General features: G+C 49.2%; 1 long non-coding RNA gene across 1 annotated transcript; it reads right to left on the bottom strand.

Moving 5' to 3' along the window:
* Nucleotides 1-26,670, bottom strand: LOC310888632. Its single transcript, XR_014575986.1, has 3 exons — nucleotides 26,423-26,670; nucleotides 7,257-7,416; nucleotides 1-742 (listed from the first exon to the last, which is right to left on the bottom strand). It is a non-coding gene; the product is annotated as an uncharacterized lncRNA (long non-coding RNA).
* Between the last annotated feature and the right edge of the window lie 455 nt (nucleotides 26,671-27,125).

Here is a 27,125-nt window from a genome sequence, read left to right on the forward strand (position 1 = left end):
CTACTTTTGACATGCTGATATCCTCAAATAGCAACAATAAAGCTTCTGTCTTCTTTCAAGATATTTGTCATCTTTTGATCTTAAGCCAGAAAAAATTGAATTCTGGGAGATCAAAACTACAAAACTGATAGCTTATATCCTCAGCAAGTGCTTATCAAGTGTAATCCAGAAAGATGGCACATTTCAAAAGTGACAATGAATAAAGTTCAGCTCCCTGCAAAAAAAGTAAACAAACTTCAAACAGAAGTAGCTTTAGCAGTCCGTGAATTTCCTTCTAATACTGTGCTAAATAACGGCTCTTTTCTCTTAGTCTGACTCGCAGGAATTTTCAGTGAAATTAAGGCCACCAAAGCCGCATAACGCATGATTTCAAGGAGGAGATGCCAAGTGAAACACCGCGTAAACCCACCCCGCTCTGCCACAGCCGCTGCCCTGGGGGCCGGTGGCCTCTGCCCACCTTGCTGACCCGGTTCTGTGCAAGCGGCACCATTCGCTATGGGACAGCCCGTTTGGAAATCCTTGGGCTAAAACACGCTGGGATGAGTCCTTCCCCTCCCTGCTGGAGGGGTGCTGGGCTCGGCAAGCAGCCTGGGACAGCCGCTGGGGCTGTGGGTGCTGCCCCTGCCCAGCCCCAGCCCCGCTCCTGTCTCCAGACTGCACGGGCCAGCCCTCGCCCAGTGGCCATCGCTGGTCCCCGTTCGCTTCTCTCCTGCTGACCCCGGTGTCCGACCGTTGACTGCACCTGGAGAGGGTGAAAAAAAAACGACATGGGAAAACGGCATTAAAAAAGTCTAAGGATTCTTGAAACCCTTTTTATCAGCGCTAAGGCTACGAGGCAGACAGAGGAAAACAAAGTCAGCAGTGGTTGTAAATTGTCTGGAAACCATAAATTAAAATTAAAGAGTTCAAATATGATATAAAATCATTTAATCTGGATGATTTATGCTCATTCTCAGATGCAATTATTTACTAACGCTTCTGTTTATTGCTCTTTTGACTTTTTTAATTACTGTATTCCAAAAATTCAATTACCGAGTGTAGTATATATTTCAAGCAATAGTATTGTAAATAAAAAGAGAACCAATTAATAATGTGCTTAGTCTAGCAAAGCTAAATCAAGTGTAATACAAAGTGCCTGGGAACTTGATCAAGGGCTGAACGCTGATAGAGAAGACCCCATCCCGCGGCGCAGGGGCTGCACCCGGGGGGCTGCGCTGGGTGAGCAGGAGCCTGGGCAGTGCTCGAGGAGCTGGGATGGATGATTGGGGTTTTGGGTGCTGGCCACCCCACGGGCTGCCACGGGCTGGGGCAGTGCCCCGGTGTCTGTCCGGTTGTCGGCAGCCCTGAGCGTCCCCCGTGCGTGGGGACAGCTTGGGGCAGGGTTTAACTTTGGGAATGTTTTCATAATAAATGTTTTTTCTTTTTATCTCGTTCTGTCAACAGACTTTGACATTACTAGAAAAATCAATTTCTAGTCACCTCAGGAAGATTGTTCAACAAATATCTCGTCTGAGACCTTTGCTTGTAAATGATATTTGCTTTCTCTCTCTATAAATATATACACACGCTGGTACAACAGAGACAAAGGCGAGTGTTTATGCTGCACAGAATGCTATAGGTGGGCCCAAGCTGTCTGATATAACATTGTTATGAAAGAAAAGCCTGACAGAGTATTTTAAAATAGGAAGAATGCATTTTTCCATAGCCTCTTTCTCAGAAATGGCTGAATTTTTTTTTTGACCCTTGGTGCACGTGTGTGCATGGGGATGGGGGCTCGGGGACCGGCCCCGGCTGACCCCAGCTCGCTCCCATGCCTCAGGTGATCAGTGCTGGCAGCGGCCCCTTTTCACCTAAAAAAAAAAAAATTAAAAAATATTTACTGCCTTGTGTAGAGCTAATTTCTCTTTCTGCATCATGTGCCCAGTAAATCTATCATCCCGCAGTCTAGCAGCTCCAGTATTTCACATGTAACACGGTACGAGAAGTAGTGATTTGTGAAATGCGATAGCTGCTCTGTCTGCAAGGCTGCAGCTCACATAAAACTGGGGAGTTTTAAAAGCCATAAGTAAAGCTTCAACCAGAACAGGAGAAAGAAAGTGCTCTCCAAATCTTCTTCTGTCCTCAGGACAAAAAAAAGAAAAAAAGAAAAAAAAGAAAAAAAAAAAAGCCTTATAAACTGGAATTGATTCTTGTAAAACCTTCATAAAAAATAAATCCAAACATTTAGGAACATCTGTTGTGGAGCTCAAGATTTCTTTGAATGAGTCCATCCTCGGAGGTGTGTGACTGGGCACATCCTATAACAAAGCACCTTCCTACTGGATTCTGGTCTTTGCAATATTAATTAGGATTAATTTTTAACTCATAAATAATTGTGTGATGTATGAGAACGGCATCTCTGCAGCGAGCCTGTCGGGCTGAGGCATGTGCAGGGGTGGGCGGTGGGATGCTGTAAGGTTTTTCCTGCTTGTGGTGCATGTAGCCATGTGTGTAGGGGACACGGATGGGACGCAGCCCCGCAGCCAGCACGGCCCAGCCCCTCCGTGTCCCTGTGTCCCCACGTCCCCATCCCCTTCCCTGGGGCCAGCTCTGCGGGGAGCCACCCTCACGTGGCTGGATGGGGACACTGTGAGCCCGGGGCTACGTGGAGCTTGACCCCAAACCCAGCGCTACCCACAGCCTTACAGCAGGCACACATCACTGCCGTATTCAGGTGCCCAAATCTCCCAGGTTCCTGCTTTTGGTGGGTCTGCAGGGTGTCAGACCACGGGAGCAGAGGTGGGTTTCCTGCACCTCCTATTTATTAATGGGAGTCATATGGCCGAATCCCTGCGTGCCGCGCTGCCCCCTGCATATCCATATGGTCCCGAGGACTCCAGTACGCCGTGTGTCTGAAGGTACTGAACGGCTTAATTAGAATATTAAACTGATTTACAGTTCCTAAATAATAGGTATCATTAAGCTAACTCTGCTCAAAAAGGGGTTTGACACATGTACACTTCTAGCTATAACATATGGAGCAAAATCCCGAGCAGTCAGCAAAGAGGCGCAGCGGCAGCTTGAAGCCGGACATCGCAGCCCCGCAAGATGTATGGATGCAGGAGAGCAAAGCGAGCCGAGGTGAAGGGCATCCTGCGGAGAGAGCAACCTCAGGTGCTTGCTACCGGTGCATTTTGTAAGGACAGGGGAAGGGCAGCGCATAGCGCCGGCGGAGGTGGGCACGCTGGGTTTGTGTAGCCGTGGGGCGCATGGGCTGCCCCAGGTGCTTGGGGGGTTTTCCCCCCGAGGAACAGCTGATCCCATAGGCAGGGTTGGCACAGGACAGTGAGGTGCACCAAGGGCTGCCAGGGAGCAAAAAGAGAATTGTTTGCAGAATTTCCCTCTCCCTCGCTATTTCTCCCCAGAACTGCTCACTCCTCTTTGGAGTCCCGTCACGATGCAGAAATGTATTTAATTTTTTCACACACATTAGCTAATGCCGCATCAGAAGACAGCAAGACTGACTTTTTGAACATTTTAGCATGAACATTTATTCTTCCAAATTAAATTTTAAAGGTTTAGCTCCTCATGCAGAATAAGCCCCTAAGGGATGTTTGCACTAAAGGAGAAATTTTTATGGAAAAAGTGTTTCTCTTCTGAACTTTGAACAGAAACTAGAAGAGAAACCTGGAAGGGGAGGGGGAGGGGAAGTGTCACCGACTACCGGGCCTTGGTGCAGAATGCCGAGAGCCCTTGGATCCTCATCTTCGATTAGAAAATTTAACATCGAGGCCCTGCATTTGCATTGCGTGCCTGGTAAAACCCAGCGCTACCAAGGGGGAAAATGGAAAAAGTGAATTTTAGCAATGGTTTGAGGATGTCTAAGGGTGGAGGGGGGGGGGACTGTAGGGTTTTCTTTGTGTTTACACGAAAACCGTTCCAGATGGTGGTTAGGAGGAATTTACACCCAGACCAGATGCAGCCTGGTTCGTCTAGACTTGTTTCTGCTGCGGGACAGACGCAGGAGCTTGTCGTAGGAAAGAAGTCCCTGAACCAAGGATTTCATTACAAAAAGTTATTATCAACTAAATAGTAAACGTGCTACCTGGCTAGAAGAAAGTATTAAAAGATATTTACACTTGAAAAGAAGTAATTAGTAGTAGTTCAATCTCTACAGAAAGTGCCGGGACAGGACAGAGGAGTGAGTGTAAATAGATAGAGACAAGAGAGATTTATTATTAAATTAAAGTCACTTAATTACTGCAAATGTTAAATATGCAGTTTTCTGACATTTAAATGATATTTTTCACCAAAATTAAAATGAATTGTCCACTCTGAATTCCCACTTCTTAGACAGCATGTAAATGTCAGTCCTAAATTAAAGTTAACTAGGATCGGTGTCTGCTATCCATTTCAAAAAAAAAAAGAAAAGAAAAAAAAAAAGAAAAAAGAAAAAAGAAAAAAAAAAAGATTTAATTAGAATCAATAAAGCACTTTTTATTGAAGTTTCCAGCCTGTGCTGGATTCCGAGCACACGGGAAGCCGCTAACGCCAGCCGCCCGAGGATCTTAGCAGCTTCGGGTCAAAGGCGAGCGCTGCCGCCCCACCTGCGCCGGCTGCGGGGCTCTGACCCCCGCCAGCACCGCCGAGCTGCTGGACGGGGACGGGGACGGGGACGGGGACGGGATGGGGATGGGGATGGGGATGGGGATGGGGATGGGGATGGGGACGGGGATGGGGACGGGGGCGGTGGCAGGGGTGGGGGTGCCGGGAGGAGCGGATAAGTGAGAGCAGACCCTCGGCGGGACCAAGCCAGCAACGCCGCGCTGATTTACACCAGACGAGAATCTGCTCCCGCGCCTTTTTTCTTGCTGTGTGTTTTTGGATGGGCTCCATTCAAGCTGTGAGGTAAGCACACTGCCTTTTGACTTGCAATTAAAAACACTATTTTTAACTTAAATACATCCTCTGAACTCCTCAGAGTGTTTTCATAAAAAGAAATCAAAACATATCTACCCGTGCTTTCAGTTAAAAATGATGAAAAGCCCTTTAATCCGCAAATGTATATATGTTACTAGGGCTTTGATTAAACAGTCTGTCCCTGTTCAGAACGTTTTTCCCCAAATGTTCTGCTGACTGGAGGTGTGCTCGAGCACACATGGGCACGTGCTGGCCTGGGAGGGCGAGCAGCGCCCCGTCCTCACAGCTCTTCCTTCAGGCACAAGCTCACCTACTCACGCCGACATTTCAGCAGAGCAGCTTTTTCATGTTGCCAGTCCGCTTTATTTTTTTTTTAAATCATTTCTGTGAGCTGCACAACTACTGTACTCATAATCACCGCTGCGTGGAAGTGATTATATTAAAGGCCTTTTTACAGTGCATGCACTCAGATCGAGATGTAATATGCATTTCATATCCCCTGACTCCCTGTCCTAAAATAGAGACAAAACATTCTGTAATGTCAGATTGCTTTGAATTAGTTTTAATTTGATTAGAAATATCCCACAAGGCTGCCCTCGTACGTAGAGATTATGTATAATTAATGCTGTGATCAATTAGATCTGAATTGTTAGTCCATCAAGAAGCAATAACATGGGCTCTGATTTTCAAAGAGTTTTCCCCTAATCGTCTTGTTCTAGGGCTCTTTATGGTGAGACACAAAAGCTCCTAAATTAGGACAACACGGTCCCGCACACATTCAGAAGAAGCGTCCCCCGGCTTGATGCTGACGAACACATACGGGATGTGGCAGGCCAGCCCCGACTCCTCGCACAGGGATCTGTGCCCAGCCAGCCCTGCTGGGGCCCCCTGCTCTGACTCCATCACCGGTGCACTTCCAGAGTGTTTGTTAAAGATTAAAATTCATTTCATTTCCCCTCTGTCGGAGGCTGATGCTTGTGGCGCGGCCTGACCTGACCCGAAATCCTGGTGCCGTCCCCAGGTCCCTGCTGCCCGTCCCCTCGTGCCAAGGCGGGCGGGAAGCTGTTGGAGGTGGCAGTGGAGGGACACGGTCAGAAGCCGCCCGATGGCATGGCTGGGGCAGGCATGAAGTGGGTGATGAGGACAACCCCGTTTTCTTAATCAGTGAACCCACATGTGGAACCCAGTCACGCTGTCGGGTGACGCAGCCACTCGCGGAGTCCTGTCCCTGTACTGCAGCAGCCGGCTGGTGCAAGGCTTCGTGGCCTTGGCCGTGCCTGCGAATGCTGCTCTGATGTCCCTCATGGGCTCCCCAGGCCTTCTCGTGGCTGGGCTGTGCCGGCTCCTGTCTGACCGGTGACCGCAGGGCTGGCGGCGAGCGGGGCAGCCCCAGTCTGGACAAACACACCGCGAGCGGCCTAGGCCGGCCAGCAGCTGCTGGCAGCGCACCCCAGTCGTGTGTCAGACATTTATGACTTACGAAGGGCAAAAGATGATCAATTCGAATCAAACATCGTACACGAGTAATTCAGTCAGCTCCTCTGGCAGCACGATCGTGCTTCTGGTGCACCCCACACCCCTCTGTGGCGAGTGCCCCCTCTTGCTGCCTGCAGCAGCGGCTCGAGGTCGGGGATGCGCGGCGGGGAACGCGCCCGGCTGCCTCCCGCGCGTTTCACAAATGCAGCAGAAATATTTCATCTTGGATTCACAGATGGTGGAGGAAGCCTACACCTGGTCTCCGCTGGGATTTAAACCTGTGACCTCGGAGACGTGTGAGAAAAATATGTCAGCACTCTTCCGCCGAGGCTATCACGAATAATGCGCCAAGCTGCCACACGGCGAGCAAGGTGCAAGATCGCCCTTCTGAAGTTGTAATAAAGTTGTGTACTTTAAAACGCGGATCAAGGTGGGAATTGTTTTCCAGTGTGCTACACGAAAAATCTCTAAATAATTCATAGGAATTTATTATTCAATGAGTAATTCCTACAAAAGCTAAAATCAGGCAGTTGAAGCCCTCAGGAATGTTTTCCTCCTAACTGCTACACATGTCAGTCTGCGAGCCGAGGTATGAATATTTTAAGTACGACAACTTTTTTTTCCCTTTTTAACAGACTGTATGTGTCACTGCAGGCCATAGCCAGAACTGGCCAAAACTCTTGATTTACACTCCATGAGGAATGATAACGTTCTGACACTTGCTCCAGGCTGGAAAAAAAAAAATGTATAAATGTTTTTAAAATTTCTCAGGAAAAGGGGTTTCCCCACCGACTCCTATTTTTTGGACTCTCCTCTGTTTTTCAGAATTTCACCTCAGATGTTGTTTTAATTTCTGTGTGCATAAGACATGTACTGCTTACACTGCACCGCTGATCTCAGTCGCAGGACCGTGTGTCAGCATTGCCTGTGGTGGTTCCTCTGTGTCCGTGAATCTGCAAATTCAACGCTGCGTGTTTGGGAAGGTCTGGCCTTTTGTGAGGAGCACATCAACCCAAAAGATCGTGTAATCGGCTGTGGATTCTGGAATAAAACAATAAATGAGGCTTTCAAATCATTTTAGAGTGATGAAAAGTACATTGTTCTTGGGAGGATAAAATGTTTCTATTGGTATCTATTTGCAAATTTCCTTGATGATTAATAAGCAGGATGCAAACAAAAATAATAATAATAATAATAAAAATGCTATACTTGATTCTATACTGACAAACTAAGTGCTAGTATGTCACACCATTGTGATAACAGGAACACAGAAGAAAAGCATTAGAAAAATTGAAATGTTTAAAATAGCAGAATAAAACTTTGAATGTACATTTTTGTTTCCAAATGTTTTTTCTTTATAATTTATTTTTGCCAAGTGTGATGTCCTGACAAAAATGGTTTTATTCAAACTGTTCTTTCCTGTAAGAAACAATTTCAGTCAGCATTTTCCTGCCCAGCCTCAGTCACAACGTGTCGTGCTCTCAGAGCTTGCTTAAAATAGGCAATAAAATATTTCACTTGAGGCTTTTGAAGCTTGCAGCTGGTTTAAGAACACCTTTCCGTGGTGCAGTGCTAGCGGCTGTGGGCTGCACCCCGCCACCAGGGCCACCCCGTGCAGGCAGGACCCCGGCACCCAGCTGGCCCCGCAGCCCCCGCACCGCTTTTGCCTGCGAGGAAATTCTTTCCCTTTTCTTGTTTATTTGCTTCTTCATTTCATTTGTTTTGGTGTTTTGGACAGCATGCACAAACGGCATTTAATCAAGCATTTCCTGATTATGTTTTTTTTTTTTTTTTCCATTTTTTTCCCTTTCTCTTTCAAACCCCGTCAGAAAGGCACTGCCCCGTGCTCGTTTCTCACGGCCTGCTGGTGTGCCCAGGCAGGCTTCGGGCCCTGAACCTCCAGGAGCCGGGGTGGTGCTGCCCTTCGGCTGCAAGGTGCCGTGGCCCTCACAGGGCTGCTCTCAGCACCTGCCCTGGGTCCTGCAGGAGCTCGCCCGGCATTTGGTGCTGGCAGGGGACGTGCCACCACGTGCTGCGGTTTGCTCTGGGGGCTGCTGCTGCAAGCCCAGCAGGAGGACAACCTGCCTTGCTGAGGGTGGCCCTGCCCCAAACGCCCTGAAATCGCTGCTCTGCGAGCAACGACATCGCTGCTGACGTGCAAGCGTATCGGGTCGTTCTGGGGGAGATGCAGGTTCCACGTGTTAGAGGTGGAGGTGCGGGAGGTCCCATCCCGAGGACACCCAGTGCCGGAGCCCTCTGTCACCTCCCTGGGTAATTCCCTCCTAGGGGGAAAAAAAAAACCTCCCGGCACACACACACAGAGCCACTTTTCATTATTTTGTGTCACTCATTTCTCATTTGTTGCTATGCATATTGTGCCATTATAACAGGAAATTACATTTGCATCTTGTGTGGCACAAGCATGTTGTGAATATCATAAAAACACATATGGTCATAAATGGTTTAAAAAAAAGGCGATAAAACTGACATTTAGAAAACAGCTTTTGAAAAGAGAAAACATGTTCATAGAGCTTTTGTACATTTCTTCTATGTGAAAAATTCTCCGGTCCCATTTCAGAAGCTTTTTAGGCAAACTTCTTAATTTTTTTCTTCATATTAGTTTCAATGGTTTGGAAATTCTACTTTGTCTTTTGAGTTCAAATATCCTAAAATTGCACAAAAAAAAAATCTGAACAAGTCCAATGAGCCTAATTTCGTGTTGCAAGTAGACTTTCTGTTTTCTATGTAACTGCCGTGCACATGTCTGATTTTATTCAGGGGTGCGCGGATTTGAACACAGTTTTAAGCACAAGTCTTTAATTTCAAGCAAATCTGGAGGGTGGTGGAATGCAGCTGCAACGTGTTTGCGTGCTTGGGAGCGGGGTCCCAGCCGTATTGACGTGGACAGGTTGGCTGTGGGAGCTGAGCTTGAGCCGAACTTCCCTGAATCCTGCCAGTGTCAAGGGCGGGTTAGTTCATATCAGCATCCTTTCGTGGAAGGCCCGAGGAACAGCAGAAGTCAGTGCACAACATAAGATGGCAACTTTAAGAAAGAAAAAAAATTACACAGGGAAACGATGTGCACTACGAGTCAGAGGTCTTGGATTAAGAACTCTGTCTCCAGATTTATTCACGTGTTTTTCAGCCATTTCACGGTGCCCCTGACTTTTGCCAGGGCACACCCTCGTGCTGTCCCTGCCGGCCCCTGGTGCTCGCCATGCGAGGCCGTGGGCTGTGGCACCACCGCTGCTCACTGTCCCCCGAGGTTTTGTTTCTCGGTGGCTGGGTACATAACCATCTTCTCGAAGCTGTTTTTGCCATCAGTCAGCTGTGGCTCTTGGTCCAACTTAGTGTCTGAGGGAAGATTTCTGCTAGTCATTGCGCTGTGCTCACAGCAGGGAATTCATTCTAATTTTCCAGGGCTGTAAACTGCAAACCTTTTATCTGTAGCCTTTAACACGATCTGTGACAAGCAGATCCGATGTTAGCATGCTATGCTATAAATCCTCCTGAAATGTTCCTTTACACAGAAATTATGGTACTGATTCATGATCCAAATACGGATTTTCAGTGTGGGCCTTGCCAAGCCGCCAGCTCTACCTTCTGCTTGAAATGCTCATGAGGACTGTCTACCAAGCAAACGAGCTTTGCACCAGGGGAGGAGGAAGCCTTACAAGCAGCACCAAATCTTCTGCTTTTCTGACCGGTCGTGGGAGAGGGCTTCGCTGCCACGGGGCCGTGTCCTCTCCTGGCAGATGCGGCGTGGCAGTGTTGGGAGGCAGGCGGCTGCACACGCTGCCCAGCGCCAGGACGCTCACCTCGCACGTTTCTGCAGGTTTCATGCAAACTGAGCCTGGTGCCCACCCCTTGAGCACCGGCTGCCCGCGGGTCCCCCTGTCAGGGCAGGGGCCGATGGCACCGTGGGGACCCCCGCCAGCCTTGTGGCAGCCCAGTGCCCGCAGCCCCGCGCTCCCGGCGGCTGCACCCAGCTGGGGCTCCTCCGGTGGCACGAGGGGGCCAGCGGTGTCTGCGGCCTCCAGGCACCTCATCTGCCCGACTGCGGCCCTGCCACCCCCATCCTGCGGCAGGAGCGATGGGGGAAAGGTGAAGCCCCCTGCTGCTCCGCCTGCGTGCCTCCGGGCTGCCCGCAGGCACCGAGGGAGCTCCTTGGGCAGGGAAGGCTCCCGCACCCCCCGCTCCCCTGGAAGCGCACCAGCCTCTCCGAGCCGAGCATCTGGCCTCATGTCTGAGACGCAAATAGACATGGGGAAGGCTGGGAGTCTACACTCGGGTTTCTAAATCCACAGTTAGGCACACACTGACAAAGTTGTGACTTGCAGAAGCACAAGGTAGGGAAAGGAAGAAATTTCAATCCCCGTGCCAGCTGCCTGTTTATCCGCTGCTCCCAGCCCGGTGTAATTCTTCCCCCTAGTTTTCAATAACGGAATAGTTGACATTCCTTTCAGCTCAGAAACTGCGACTGCAGAGCCGTCCTGATCCTCCTGCCTCAGAGAAACACCCTTGCTCTGAAGCACCCTCGCCACGGAGCACGTTAGGTTGAAAAGGAGCTGGTGAAGGAAACAAAGGGGAAGGAGGAAGGATGGGAGCGGGGGCAGCAGCCAGCCCTTGGAAAGGCCTCGGTTGCCTGACGTGACACAGATGTCCTACACAGCTACATGTGAACCATCGGCTCCTCCGTGACTCATTTCTTCATCTGCTGAATGGAGGCAATTGTTACATTTCCATAAAGCAAATAAAATCAGCAGACACCCACGAATCTGCCTTCTCCCCATCTCCGTGCACTCCTCCCCATCCTTTTCACACAGTGCGGCTCCGCGGCGACACCTCCACCTCTGCCCAGTGCTCCCCGAGTCTCAGCAGCCTCCTCCCAGCCCCGTCTGCTGCCCCGGGCACGGTGCCGTGGGGAGCAGGAGGGAGAGGAGCAGGAGATCGAGGAGGAGGAGAAGGAGGAGGAGGAGGAGGAGGAGGAGGAGGAAGAAGAGGAGGACAAGGGTGAAGACGAGGAGGTCAAGGCTCAGGAAGGAGTCCCGTGGAGAGCGCAGTTTCCCCACTGCTCAGATAACAGAAAGGGGTTGCAACGTGTCAGTGGGATGTAGGGCAATATTTCACCTCTTTTAGCCTCCCACAGCTCCGCTTGTATCAGAGCACGTAGGATTTTACCCCACATTTATAAGAGGTGCTGCTCAGAGCCGGCTCGGTCAGCTGCGCCTCGCCCTCATCTGATGTGGTCTTCGCGTCTGCATTTTTTTCTGCCATTCAGCCTGATTTCTGATTGCACATTCTCTTTTAATATGAATATGAACATTTTGTACTTCCTGAATTTAGATAGGTGTCATATTTGTTGCTGAGCACCCATAATTTTTGGAAGAGTGTTTGTACTGAAAATGGAAACCTGTCATTTCTCTGCAGCTCCCTTCTACATTTAATTACATCAGCTATTGTATCTGAATGTTTCACATCTCCTCTGTTAAATTATGATAATGTTGCTCAGATTAAAACTAACATGCATATCAAAAATTCTATAACCGTATACAATTTTCCCCATTCTTTTTAAAATTTCCGCAGGCACTGATCGCTCAATGGAGTTGTACCTCTGATCATAATAAACCATCAAAAATAGGTGACTGATACAGAAACTTGAATATTAAGTCCCCATTTAAGCAAATCGCTTTTATTCACCCTCTGCCGAGAAAACCTAGGAACTGGAAGCACTGATATTTTGGAGCCAAACATTCAGCATTTGATAATTAGCATAAATTAAGTGGGTGGGAGAAAGAGAGAGACCTGCGGTGGGGACAGACGTGTCCCTGCCCCAGAGCAGCGCTGTGGCAGACGCTGCCACCGGCTTTGCCAGCGACCGTACCAGATTACAAACAAACAAACAGGAAATTAAAACATTTTGGAGCCTCTCGTGGAGGAGTTCATATCGTATTGTTTGTGGCAAAGCCGAAGTGTGACCCTTGATGTTTTTTCCTGCAGGATGCTTTGTAAGGGGCGTCGTGGTCTTGTGGTTGGACTCGATGACCTTGAAGGTGCTTTCCAACCTAGATGACTCTATGAAGACCTGAACAGCGCTTGTTTGGGTGTGTATGCTTTGAAAATGAGGTTGAAAAAAAAGTCCCAATCTTAGTCATATGTTATGTCCAGTAGACATACGATCTGTATTTCCAGGGAGCCGAGGGTTACTGCAAATCATCCCAAGGTTCACAGCGAGCCTGTTCTTCTTCTTATTTGTCTTTTGGTCATCCCCAATTAAAAAATGCCCTTCCTGGGCAAAGTAGTGCTCGCTCCCACATTGGAAAGTTTCTGTGCAAAAAAAAAGCTAATTATTCACCACAAAAAGAAGAGGCCGGCTCTTAGTCCGGGCCCAGCAGCCGCGGAGGGGCCGGTGTCACACCGCCGGGGCCGGGGCTGCCGGCGGCCGCCTGGTTGTCACTGCTGGGTGGCTTCGGGAGGCTGCGGTGCCGGGGTGCTGGGGATCTGTTGGAATAAAGCTAAAAGCACAGCCCCTGCAGAAAAGTGAGCGTGGTGCCCGTCAGCTCTGCCGGCATGTGCAGGGTCCCGATGGCAGAGGCACCTTTGCAGCTCTGACCAGCACACAGCAACAGCCCGAGCCACCTGCCATAGAAAATCAAATAAAACCCAGGCTTGCTTGCGTGTTCTGTCCTGTGGCCTTTACTGGCACATCCTGACAACGCTTAGCTGTTCAGGCTTCACTGGGGAAAAGGCCTGTGAATATTTGTCCATGCAGTCACTGAAAGCAAATTATCAATTTCCAGAAAATTCCCCAAACGTTTTCCTGAAGGAGAAATTCACAGCTCCAGCGAGAGGCTGGCTGTGTGACTCATTCGGTGGCGTTGCTATTTCCTGACGGCTGCCTTATGCAATCCCCGGTGTCAGCGCCGGCTCTGCGGGAGCTGTCCCGGGCCGGGGGGCACGCAGCCCCATCCCTTGGGGCGGCCGTGGGGCTGGCGCGAGCCCCCGCTGTTGGCTGAAGCCATGGGTTTGGCGGCAGTGGGACCTTTCTGCAGGACTAAGGGTTGCCACAGAGCTGGGCAGCAAGCCCCCTGCCCCAACAGCTGAGGGCACCTCCCCTCTCGTGGGCATGAGGCGAGGCCAACGCCTGCCCCCTGCCCATCGCTAACAAAATGCTCAAACGCTGCAGAAACCAGCTGATTCTCCCTGCCTTTGTCCCCGCTGTGCCACAAAGATGGATCTGTCTCGCCGACACTAACGGAGTCCTCCAGCTGCCCTCCCCGCTTCCCTCTCGGTATTTTTAAGAATTTAAAATTAACACTGTATGACTAAATCCAGCCCTGGGCCCAGAGCCAAATGTGCAGCATGACACTCGGTGCAGAGCCGTGCGCTGAGAGCGCCTCTGCCATCCAGCAGCACCCTCCTCCTCCTCCTCCCCGAGCACCCAGAGCACCAAGGGGCTTCTGGTGTGCGCAGGGCAGGGGCTGGGGGAGCAGCCCGGGCTGTATGGGAGCAGGAAGGGGCCCTGGCACTTGCCAGGTGCCGTGGAGGTGCTGGGGATGCTCACGAGCAGCCCCGCCGCACGACTCGCAGCCAGGGGACCCCCAGCGCGGGAGCTGCCCCCGGCGCTGGGACACGGCCACCACCCGGCCAGGGGGAGAACCAGGCGGGGGGGAGAAGGGGCGAGCGTGGCCGGGCTTGGGGTTGAGCGTGAGGACACAGCTGCGTCCCCTGGAAGGACCAGAGGCGGTTGCCTTGTCATGTATTAATAGAAGTTTTCTGTTTTAAATAACAAACACGGTAATCAACTTAGGTAACCTAACTGATTCTGCTTTGTTTTTTCAAATGCCCTGGAAATCGGATCTAAAGCAAAGACCCAGCAAGGAAGATGAATCATCTGATCAACAAGCAGAGCTCCAACCCACCCGTGGGCAGGCGTACCCAGGGCCTGTGCTCACCAAAGCCCCGGCCCCACGAGGCCACCGCGGTGCCACCCGCCCCGGCCGCGCTGCAGGCCTGGGCTGCACTCGGGCCCCGCTTCCCTTCCCACTCGGGTGGGAAAGGGATGCAGGAATGGGATGCAGGGCTGGGCCATGGCACAGGGAACCCTCCACAGGGAAACTGGAACCAGGGTTTCTTCCATTTGTCAGAGCTTGGGACTGGGAGGATTTTAGATGATTTTTTTTTTTTTTTTTTGCCAGGAACTTCTCTTAGTAGCATAATGCAGCAACTTACAACCTAATAATAGCATCATAAATATTTATTAAAATACAAAAAATAATAAAGCAGGCAAAACCACCGTGCCTTACAACAAAAGCAGTGGCACTCAGTATCCCCAGAAAGCCACCACGCACCGGAGGCGTGAGGCTGAGCTGTAGTCACCCTCGGGCCGCGTCCCCTCCCGCGGCCAGGGAACGAGGCTGTCACCGCCACGGTTTGCTCTCCTCTCCCTTCGCTTTGGCAAGGAAGGCAGCTTGTGTTGTGGAAAGGGAGACACCATTTCTCCTTCATACAGCTCGATTTTTGGCAGGCCCTATAAAGTGGCAGGGCAGAAGCCTCTGCAACTGCCCCTCTCCGCCCTGCGGACGCGAGCAGCACCACCGACACGAGTGAGAGAAGGGAGCTCGCTCCCCAGCGCACAGACACATCCATTTTTAAAACCAGGCCTTCTGTGCTCTTTTTTTTTTTTTTTTTTTTTTTTTCAGCTGTGTCTCTCCAAACCAAGCAAAAGATGTTCTCAGCTTAGTGGGATTAAAAAAAAACAAAGTACGGTAGAAGTATTCTGGCAGGCAAGGCGGCGTTTAACTAAAATGGTCTGCCACAGGCACATCTGAAATTAAGTTAGGCTTTAATGGCAAACAAAAACGGGAAATGGCTCTGCAAAAGAAAAAAGCCAACCACCCCAAACCCCATCATTTTTCTGGTGCCGCGAATCGCCTGAGGAGAGGCAGGTCCCCACGGCCACATGGCCGCGCGCTGTGCAGCCGCGCGCGGAAGGCAGATGCAGAGGATGAGGACGGAGCTCTTCCTCCCCGCACGAGGACAGGCAGCCCGGCCGGGGGCAGGAGGAGGGTGCGATGCGCAGCTCAGCGGCTGCTGCTCGGCTGTCCCCGTGCCAGTGCTGCCCGCTCACTCCGTTATCGGTGGCTTTCGCTGCTGCTCATAAGCAAAGCGCTCCCAATTCCTGTTCCAGAATTTGGAACTGGAGCAGAGAAACAGAAACGGGATGAAAATGACATGAGAGAAAAAACAGAGAGCACTGGTGCTTTGGAAGCCTGTTCAAGCCTATGATCTCCGGTGATGTCTGTACTGAGAGAACAAACCCACGCTGGGCTCCGGGCGGGGGGGCAATGCCACCGGCCGGGCTGGGTGGCACGGGCTGCCCGCAGCCACAGCACCTCGGGCTGGGACCCTGCCAGAGAAAAAGAGAAAAAGGCCGTTTTTTACTATCCGTTCTGAAAGAAGAATTCCCCTCAGTTCTTAAATGACGCGAGGAGCCACAGCACAGCTTTTCCCAGCTCCTGCCTCAGAGGCTGTGCGCAGCGCCCCGAGCTCTGCTGGGGAAGGGCCAGGGGGTGATGCTCCGCCGCGTCAGGGTGAAACTGCACAGGAAGAGCTTTGTCGGTACACAGGAAAGCGATGTCTTCTGAGACAGGCATCCCTAAGCGCCAAGCAAGTGTTCAGCCAGTTATCGTGGTATCTGCGGAGCATTGTAATGTTTCCGTCGAGGGAACACGAATTCCTGTTGTGTTTTGTTTTGTTCCTTTCCAGAGCAATGTTGTTTTTATAATGGTGTCTCAGGAACTTCTTTTGGACATCTGCAACATTGCACTTTCCCGGTTACCAGCCAAAGCACTTTTTATTTTTTTAAGCACAGTAAGAAAATACTTAATCAGACACATGCTGACAGACAGATTTGCTTTATCTTCATTGGGAAAACCCAGTGGAAGCAGCATTCCCGGCGACGGAGGAGATTTGGAGAGGGGACGGAAATGGAGCGGGAGGAGGCTCGGTCCCGGGCTGATGCTAACAATGCTCTTTCAGAGGTTCATAATGAACCTATTGAGAACACGGAGTTATTTGGAAAAATCCTCAACTGTGAGAAATATGCGCATGTTGCAGTTGAGTCACAAGTTGGCACAAGTGACACCAGAACATATTTTTTTAAGTGTACTTTTCTTTTACAGATTCAGAGACAAGGAACCATTATCATCATTTAATTTAATCTAAACCCCAGAATAGCTGCATCCAGCACAGTCCTGCTGCCGAGCTAGAACAGCCCTTTCATAAGGATATCTGTCTTGATTTTAAGACTTGAAGGGACAGACTTTCCATTATGTTTCTTGCTAGATGCTTCCAATGGCTAAATTTTCATCCCTGTTGAAAATTTGTACCAAAACCTGCTTATCTCTAGCCTGAAAGTATTTGGCTGTGACTTCCGCCATGGATCTCGGTAGCTTCCTGCCCGCAGGATTAAGAGACCCGTTCAAATCTATTCCCTGGCAGATATGTTAAGGCCTCTGGTTTCTTGTACCCTTCCCCGTCCTCTTTGTTAAATTAACAGGTTTTCCACACAAAATATAGCTGCGAATATGCAGGATCTGAAGAAGAGTTTGTGCGCCTCAGAGCTGGGCTGGTTTTTGTCAACTGGAAAAAGCGATGGGTATGCCCTGAACCTTACCTGGGCTGCGCCATGTCCGATGCCCTGGACAAATTGCATTTTTACTGGAAAAAGTGGTTTCTTTACAAAGCATGTGAAACCATGCTGTTTTTTGAACAGTAGTCATAAAAAGAGGTGAAGGAGAAGGTATGTGGTTTGGTTTCTTCTTGATGTAATCATCTCGCCCATTTTTCTCACATTTTTTCTCATATTTTCTCATATTCTCATATATATGTTCGTATATATTCTCATATATATTCTCATATATATTTTTCTCATATTTTTCTCATGTTTTTTCTCATATTCAGCCCTTCTGGCCGGACGCAGCCTGGGTGTCGTTGCACCAGCACCTTGCTCTCTGCAGGGCCGCACCGGCTCATGCACAGAAGGGCCACGATCCCAAAGCCAGCGGAGTTGTTCCTTTTTGTGTTTTACCTCCCTCTAAGGAGATTTGGATGTGCCGGCATGGCGACTGCCCTCTCGACGTGGCACTGACCCCTGGCTGCCTCGCAGGCTGGGCTTTGAGCAGCCGATCCTCCGCGTCCCACAAGCATCTACCCGAGCGCACTGCGTTTCTGCTGGGGAGCGCGCGGTGCGGGCGGTGGTGACCTGCCAACGTATTGTTGTGGAAGTGCTGATCAGATCAGGCACAGATGGGCGACACAGAGCTGTCATAATCAGCCTGGATTTGAAAATGTTATAATTGGGATGGTAAACAAGTTCACAAGGACCCCATTGAGGCAAGGGATTGCCATGGTAACAGACCAGAAAAGTCTGGGAACGAGGAAGGTATCGATAAGTGGGGGCAGCGGGAGGGAAGGTGCGGCGGGCGCCCCGGGGACGCTCCTGCGGCGCGGGTCCCTGCGGGCATGGCAGCGTGGAGCAGGGCTGGGTGCGGGCCACCGTGCCACCACCACCCTGCTCTCCGGAACGACGCCGCTCCTCCAGGCATCGAGCTTCCCCAGGACCCGGCAGGCGCGAACGGTTTCAGCCTGCGGGCCAAGCTCGGGAGATGCCTGCGGAGCACGTCGGCCACTCAAGCCCTCTCCCGGTGTTTCGGGCTGAGATTTGAACTTGGAGAAGCGCGAAGGAAGTAAAAAAGCTCCCTAGTGCTCCTGAGCTTATCGACTTTGTTTTTATCCCAAAATAATATATTTTTAAAAACCTTCTTTTATTAATCAGCTCTTTATCTTTCATAGGGCAATATTTTTCATTCCGAGACAAATGCAGCAATTTTCCTCACTACGGTAAAACAATAAAATTAGTTTATAGGCAAAAAAGAAATGTTAAGGGCCCAGTGGCACTGAAACCTCATTAACAAATCTTTTTTAAGTGGCAGGCTTGCATCTTGAGTCAATGGACAGAAAAAGCAGTTGCACATTTCCAGATAATCAGGAGCTGAATCTGGTAATCAATCTATTGAGTTGGAGCGGACTTTTTTGAAGATTTGGTCTTGTTGCTTTTATGGTGAAAATGAGTGTATATATAGATAGCGTTTGATGCTCTGGGGTTACTTTAGAAAGCAATGGTAAGGTTGGGAAGCAAATCTATATTTTCAAAATCACATGTAATAAAATAACAAGAAAGGAAAAATATTCTTTTGGGGTAAGCGGCCCTGATTTGGTGGTTGTGCCAAACATTTGGGCTGCATATCTGCTAGGCTATTGGCAGATGTGGGGGCAGTGCTGGATCTTCTCTACTCGCTGAGGCCGTGGGCGTAAGTTAACAGCCAGGAGCACCTGGACCAGGGGGAAGGAGCCTCCTCATTGTTCCCATCAAGTGAAATAAATAAGTCAGCAAGGCAGGTATCACACTGACAATAAAGTTCCTTGCTGTAGAGAGTAGCAGCGACAAGGAACACTATAATTTGTCAGAATTGCAATATAATATGTGGCTACTTAGTGCACTGAGGGCATGGAAATGGAGCTGGAGAGAAAAACAACTTTTTACTAGTACTTTGTATTTAAATGCATCCTTGACGGCACTTCCACTGCCCCCATGGGATATTACTCCATGATATGACTTTTCCACCTGAACTTTTTTTTCAGTGAATTTATTACACAAAGAGTTTAATTATAACAACAACAAAGAAGTAGGAGGAAGATACGAATCTAAGCACGTTTCCAACCAGAGGAGAAAAAAAAATAAAGAAAAAGAAAAAAAAAAAGCTTTAGGACTGCTTGACACCTTAAGGAAGAGTCTAAACACTGCTTTTATTTGGGTGGCACCAACTAAAAGGAAAGGAGAGTCTGACTCCCAGGCATGTTTTGCCTTCGCTCACTTGCTGGAACAGCCACTAGAGCTAATGAGCACTCCCAGATTTCGTACCCTCTGGGAAAAGATGTCTCCCAGGAGTTACACAGCTTATTTAGGAAGAGGCCCTTGAAATACATCTGCATTCATCCTGGAAATAAATAAATTTGAATTCAGAGCAGTTAGATTTTTCCAAAAGTGGAGAGCGAACACATGTGGGCACATTGTTATTTAGCAAAAGACTGCGAGCCCAGATTTTTCCATCACTATCATAACCGTACAGCAGCACTATTTATCATTTTTCCAGTTGCTGCATTCTGTTCCAATCACAATGAATTGCTATGAAAGATCTCTGATAATAACTAGCCACTAAGACCTATGAGACTTCATTTATTATGGCATAATATACACATTACCTAACTTGTGTTGGACCATATGGAGAGCTCTCTGTTGAATTTGGCGTAGTTACTGGGGTGAAACAAGGATGAATTTTGTTCCTCATCCTCTTCAATTATGCCATAGATTGGATCATGCAGCAAACTCCAACAGATCATCTGGGCATAGCAATCAGCCCTGAGGACCACATCACTGATTTAGTCTGTGCCAATAAACACAGTGCTGTGTGCGAAAACACTGACGGGAGCGCGAGTGGCGCTGAACAGCACCGATCCCTGGAGCAAATCAATAGGGCTTAACACTTACCTAAAGCGAAGGTCTTCTCTGCAAATGGGAACAGCCTTTTCACTTTGTCACCTGAAGGCAGAAAAAGGCTTTGGGAATATCATGCTTGTCTCTGAGCTTATGGGGAAGATGGGTGATAAGATCAAAACTTACGTAAACCAAGGTCAGTTCAATCACTGCATTTGAAACTGCAGGGAATTTAGCTGCAAAGCTCAACTCTGCAGGGGTAAATCCTTTGATGGCACAATGTGCAGTGTAAATAAGCTATAAGATTATCCCGTCTCTGCCTCTATGCATATGCATGCACGCTCTCACCTACATATTCTTTCATTTCTCTACAAACGTGTGTGCATGTATGTGTGTATCTACATATGCCCACATACACAGAATCACAGAATCATTAAGGTACACATATCTGATGGGCTGTAGGAAAAAAAAATGAGTAAGGCAGATTTGTTTGGGATCTTACTGTCTGCCATTAGCAAACCATGAAGTTAAGAAACGCAGTCCAGTCTGGTGCCCATAATTACCACGGAACTGATTTTATTTTATTTTTTTAAGTGGAGTTGAGATGCCCAGCACTGCTCAGAAGTGCTCAGCAGTTCCTCGGGACTGAGCCTTAATGGTACCAGTGCCTGGATATTGCATGCCACATTTACATCAGAATTGCTGTGCCTGTATTCAACTCTACCCAAAATCTCCCTGATAAATAGTCTCTATTTAACTAAAATCTCCTTTTTGGTATATAAGGACTAATAGAACATGACATTTATTATTCAAAAGAGGTGGCAAACGAATCGAGACATTGATTCGATGTGAATAGGCAGAATACGATCCCCCACTCCTGCCTCCGTGCCTCTCTCTCTCTCAGACATAAATAATAGAACAGTTCCCATTCCCATTCCATTATTGCTAATAATGAGTTATGAGTAAAGCGCACCATGTCCCTCGAAAAAGGCAAGATATAGCTATGCTTATGGTTGATTATTAGAGGATAAAATAAAAAGATTGATGCCCAAAAAAAAGTCTAATTAGTGTTAGTCTATTGGAGAGGAAGCTGAGCATGCTGCTCTAGCACTGCCAAATGAAATTAAGGCCCAATTATTGATAAATGAAGAGTGGTTTGTGCTGGAGTCTGGCCTGGAGTCGAGGAAATACATCTGTCATTTGGCCTGCACAGAAGTCATTCATGTGTGACATAGCATCCTGTGCATTTATCATGCATCTGTAGATTTTTGTTTTAATTCAGTTAGCTGTCTAACTAGATTCGGTGCTGGATGCCGCGTACATAGTCAGAATTTGGACTGACAGATGCAATTCGAGTCTGAAATGGTGTGTGACACGACTAGCTATCCTGCATATTAATTATTATTGAAACCATTGTGGCCAAAGCTTATACACTAATGGTCTATTTTGTTATCTGGTTTTGTGGCTTTTGCATTTAACAATTGCCCGGCGGCTCCGGGGCAGGTAAGAGACAGCCCAGATCAATGGACCATTGTTGTTAAGAGCCCTTACTGTTACCACGAAAATTGGAAACGGAGGCGTTTGAAATGATGTAAAGAAAATGCCTCGTTTTACCATTATGTAAACTGCAAACTCTATAAACGAGATAAGTGGGGTCAGGAGCTGAGTGGTGAGATACACTTTTCATTAAACTTAAATTGGTGAAATAGTTTATTAATTCCATTGTCAAATGCAAATGCAAAACAAACGTTTGTTAAGATGATAAAATTGCAGCGCTGGCGCGATTGTTCTGACGCCGGATCGGCGCAGTCAGCTGCGAGACTTATTTATCCTGTTGCACAAAAGTTTGGTTTAAAGTTCATGTAATTTCATCATCATATTGTGGGGAGAATTGAAAATAAATGTCACCTTCAAACGGAGAGAGCTAATGGAGTTTTTCAAAAGTTCTCAGGAAGCCTTGGGCAGGGAAGGTGCTCAGGAGGCGCGCGCCTGGGCAGCCTCCCCACCCGTCCTCCTTGGCCTCTTCTTCCCCTTCCTTCAGCCATGCTACCGGTGCCCGAAGCCTTCCAAAGCCTTGTCACACATTTTTGCGTGGGTGAAACCACAGTGACTGGAAAGCACCGAGCCCCATTCCAGCACAAGCTCCAGCAGCCTTGCTGTGCCTCGCTCACCCCGCAGAGCCACCGTGGTCCCGCGGGACGGGTGCTAACATGGGCACTCCGGGTTCCCCTCCGGAGGCCTGGCTCTGGGTGCATGGGTCTGGGTTGTGCCCAATGCTACTGGCTTCAGAAGTGCCAAAAAAATCTTCCAAGGATCCGGGTTTGGGTGCTGATCTGCTCGGCACTTCAACACATGGGGATCACTCCTTTAAAATTAAACTTTAGAGACAGGCACCTGATACGTCTTCCCAAAGTAGGCTTCTCACTGTCACAGGTTTCAGTGCTTAGCGGCTTTTGAAGGACCTGGTAAGATCTTCGACGTATCTTTTAATACCAAAACATTTTGGGAAATCTGCCCCACTTCTAAGTAGGGCAGAGAATGTCTTATCGTCTCAAAGAGCTGTAAACCGATTTTCTAGATGGGGAGTAAAGTTTCCCGAGGCACCGTATGATCCATATTCCCCAGTCCTATTTAACCGCCGCTGTGGCCAGTCCCAGCTTTGGGGGGGGGCTTTCCGAAAACCATGGTGTTTGGTCTGGGACTGACTCCGGAGGTCAGTGCCAAGGTGATGCAGTGCCTAAGTCCTTCTTACTGCAGAACAGCACGCTCAAAATGCCCGTGAGCTCCAGGCCTCTACCCACTGAGCTCTGAAGGAAACCCTGCTCGAGGTCGGAGCCCAGGTGGAAACCCAGTGGCAAGAGCCCCCCAGGGCCTGTGTCCGCACGGGCTGCGGCCGGCAGCGCTCCTGGATTTCCCCCCAGTCTGGCACACAAACCCTTCATTTCCCTTCACAGTAATCCAGTTCTTTCTTCACAGTTAAGGCTGTTGCGAATGAGATACTAATAGAATTTTCTACCTCAGATTTACAACATTTTGACCAATATTAGAGCCACTGAAAACTAACAACAACAAAAAAAAATCCTTTCTGGAACGTGCTTCTCCTTGTGACGTTTCCCTGGATTCCTCTGAAACGGGGATTATGCCACTAGCTGCTATTTTCTGTGTACTTCACACGCTGAGCAATGTCGTGCCTCCAACATAGGCGAAGTTTCAAATATTAAAAATAACAATGAAGTACAATTCCTCTTACTCATCCTAACTCGATTTGGGGCCGCCAGCACGAGCCGCGTGCCATATGGAGATTTGTTAGCCACTTCTGCTCAGAGACGCAGCGCTTCGGAGGGGCGCGGACGGCGCGGAGCCGCCTCCCCCGTCCTACCTGCGGCCACCCCCCCGCAGCCCTTCCCCACCCTTTGCTGCAGCCCCAGCACCGCAGCGCAGTTTTTGCCTTTCCCTTTGCAGCACAGCCTCCTCTTACGGCACACTGCTGCTGCCGGGAGTGCTCGTCCCCTGGCCCTTGGTATCTGCTTGTCCCAGAGCACGGGGAAGGAGGAGAGCTGAGGGCAGAGGTCTGGTCCCCAGGCGCTTGTACCTGCCCAGGGCGCCCCAGAGGCTCTGGCCCTTGGGGATTTAGGAGCTGCGCCCGTGTGAAGCACTCCTTTTGCACCAGCCCCGGCGGCCGAGCTGCCCAGCCGCTCGGTGACACCTGCACGAGGCAGGGACGAGGTGGGGGCAGCTCGCTGAGGGCAGCATCTGCCCTGACGCTGCAGATGAGCACGGCCAACCTTGTTTGTCACCGCCGTGTTGTTCCACCTGCGCCGTGACCCTGTAACTTCCACAGAAAAGCAATTTTTGCTGCCAACAACAGTTTTGTGTTTACAAAAGAATATGCAAAGCAGTGCTAAGTAGGGAATGACATTTTCTCCCTCACAAAGAGACAGATTTCCTTGCGCTCGCTCTATGCATAACCATATCCCCACGGCGTCCCGCGTGCTGCTCCCAGCCCCTGGAATGGTTTTCCTGTAAGTCACGGCGGCAGGAGATGCTGGTTTGGAGCCAGCACTACGTGGGCTGCCTGCTGAACGCTCCAGGCTCTGGGCATGGTGGCCACAAGGCGCCGTCACCATGCTGAGCATCATCCCTCGGACCAGCGCAGTTTTAGAGCAGGGACACAGCGTGCTTTCACCGGCGCCGAGTAACGAGCTGCATCACACACACCAAATGGGAAAGGCTGGCCTTTTTCCTTTTTACTTTTCTGTGAGAATATTTGTGCTCAGTGACACCCCAGCATGTGCAAGAGAAGGCCAGTGGTGGGCTCCTGCTGCCAGGCGACCCCTTCCTCGCCCCCATCCTTACCCCTGCAGCAGCTGTCCCTGTGCCAGGGCAGATGAGCAGAGCTCACTGCTGCCCAGAGCCCCTTTTTCCCCTTAAACCTGGCCCCAAAACCTGAATGGCCCCTGCCTGACCCTGGTTGCATCCCTCCCCTGAGCGCTCAGAGAGGAATACAGCTTTCTAGAGCCTTCGAAGGGAGGATTTGCAAGCACACCTATGGGATGGAGACGTCTGCTGAAAGGCAACGGAAGGTGGCCACCAAACTACCCGACACTGCCTTATAAATCCCAGAGTTTATATTTACAGCTCCAGCCTTTAATTTGGCCTATTCTGATGAAAATGCAGCTTTGTGTGCTAAGGAAGTGGCTACACAGTATGGCCAAGGTACCCTTCAGCCAGACCTGCTACATAGTATAGAATGAAAAGAGGAAAAAAAAAATAAAAAAAATATATATATATATATACTTTTAAAGAAAAGAACATCAATAAAACTTATTTAAAAAAATAGGGAAGAAAAAAAAAAGAACACAACAACCCAGTCATGGAAAATAAACCCAGGAAAGCCGAACTACACAGACACAACAATAGCTGCAGGGCTGAGACCTTGTAAAGAAAGCTCATGCCTGGAGTAAGGTTTTACAGTGAGTTTTAAACCACTTTAAAATGTCAAGTTTGGTTTTTGACGTGGTTACGTTTACCCCATAAAAATAAAGTGATTTGAAGACCCTTTGGGGCCCTGGAACGGCTCCCAATCTTGCTATATAGACTTTGCTTCACATGTTGGTTTTAGCTGCTTATTGCCTTTTGTGATACTCTGGTTATTAGGTTAGATCAGCAGCACTTCCATTAAAAACCCCTATTGATCATATGCAATACCTGAACGGTCGGTAGCTTTTATGTGAAGAGAATAAATGATATATTTGTTTCTAACTGTTAAACTGTAGGGTTATCGAGGGACTGAATAACTGCCCTTAATATGGCAATTATTTTTGCAGGTACAGTACTTGGTAATGTTTGAGCGTAATTACCTGGTAATCTGGTATTTACTACGTAACTGCAAAGTGTAATATTTGCACCTTGTAAAATAAAACAGGCATTTAAAAATATTTAATACTTTCTGGCTTTCCTTTGTGTCTCTGCCTGCGTTTCCCCCACAACGCAGCGCTGCCGCCCCTTTCCTTCCCCAGCCCCCCGTGGCTGGGACAGGAGCAGCACGGCGGGTCCCTGCCTCGGGGGCTGGCCTCCCCCCGGCCCCCACCGGTGTGTTGGTGGGGCTGCAGCCCCCAGGCACCCCGCACCCCGCGGGGACTCGGCACGGCCACCCCAAACCCTCGGCAGCAGCCCTGGGAAGGGGCGAGGAGGGCCGCAAGCAGAGGGAAACCATTCCCGTGCTGGATGCGGAGCTGCCACTCGGCAGCATCTCTGAACCCCGTCACCCCCCGACTGGCAAGAGATGCCCAGGAAGATGCCCGGCTTCCCAGCGCCCAGCCCGGGCGCTCCCCGCGGGCAGCGAGGGGCAGGTTGGAGCTGCCTCCTGCCTGGGGGAGCGCTGCTGCAGGATTGCTAAACTGCCGAGTGCTGTAATGTGTTATGACATAGATCAGCTGTTGTTTTCCAGTCTCAAAGGAAACCTTGTGGAATCTCATTCCTTTGACTGTATTAAATTATCTGCAAATGTTGTCCTTTAAACACAAACTCAAGGCCCTTGCGCTGAACATTAAACATGGATTGCGCGAAGGGTAAAATCTCTTTAAAGCTATTGTTTCTTTGGATATTTGGTTTACCTTTAGTTTTAGAACAAAGTAAATTAATAAATGAAGGGTTAGGAGAATTGTTACTATAGCAATCCCCATGGTAACATAAAAAATGCCACAAACACTCATCTTCAGACTCCAGCTCCTGCGAGAGCACGACTCTGGGTAAAACGCAGGGACGGCTCTTCCTCGCCGTGATGCTGCACTGAGCCAAATTCCAGTTGTCTTTCAGATTGCACTCGAGAGAAGTTACTGCCCTCAAATAAAAAGGAGTATCTTGAATCTCCACAAACCTCTCAGGAAAAAAATAAATAAATAAATAAAAAGGAAAAAAAAAAAAAAAAAAAGACTGTTTTCTTAAATAAACCCTGGGGAGCTCATGGCTTTAGAAAATATTTCTGACCTGAAATCAGCGATGCAATGGGAACGGTTCTTTTCCTGCTGAGGAACCAGATCTGTCTTCAGGCTCTTTGGGCTTCCTAATAACTTTCTACTGGGTTTGCATAACTCCTCTGTTGTGAAAGAGCTTAGCAAACATCAGCACAAGGTATTGCATTCAGATTGGCACTGCACTCACATTTTTCCTCCATCTCCTCATGTCTCTGCAAAACGGGATGACATTGGAGCCACTCAACTGTTACCAGAGGTCACCCTGCCACCGCTCCGAGTGGCGCAGGAGTCAGTGAAAACGGGCCGAGTTTTGGCCGCAGAACGAAAATTAAAGACACCTGCTGAAATAGCACTTGGCCTAAAAAATTAACCAAAAGAGTCATTCTGGGCTAAATCCTGATATTTCACTCTAATGCCCTTGTTTTAGGAGAGCTGTCCCCGGAATGCAACACCGGCAGCCGGAGTGCAGGTGGGTGGGTGGGTGGTCCCCCCAGCCAGCCTCCTGCTCCCTTAAACCAGCACTGCAGCTAAGCTCTTACAGCTCCACGGGGCACTTTTAAGCTAAATTCCGCAAATCAGTACAGGAGCCTGCGTTACTCGGTGCTGACGGCCAGCCTTGCGGCTGCTTTTGGGGAGCTAGTAAACAAGGTCTCGGGGAGACACCCGCCTGTGTGGTGCTGCGGGCATTGAGGCTCTTCTGAAAGGCCAGCAGTGTC

Source organism: Anser anser, assembly GCF_964211835.1.
Source record: "Anser anser genome assembly, chromosome: W".
Taxonomy (NCBI): domain Eukaryota; kingdom Metazoa; phylum Chordata; class Aves; order Anseriformes; family Anatidae; genus Anser; species Anser anser.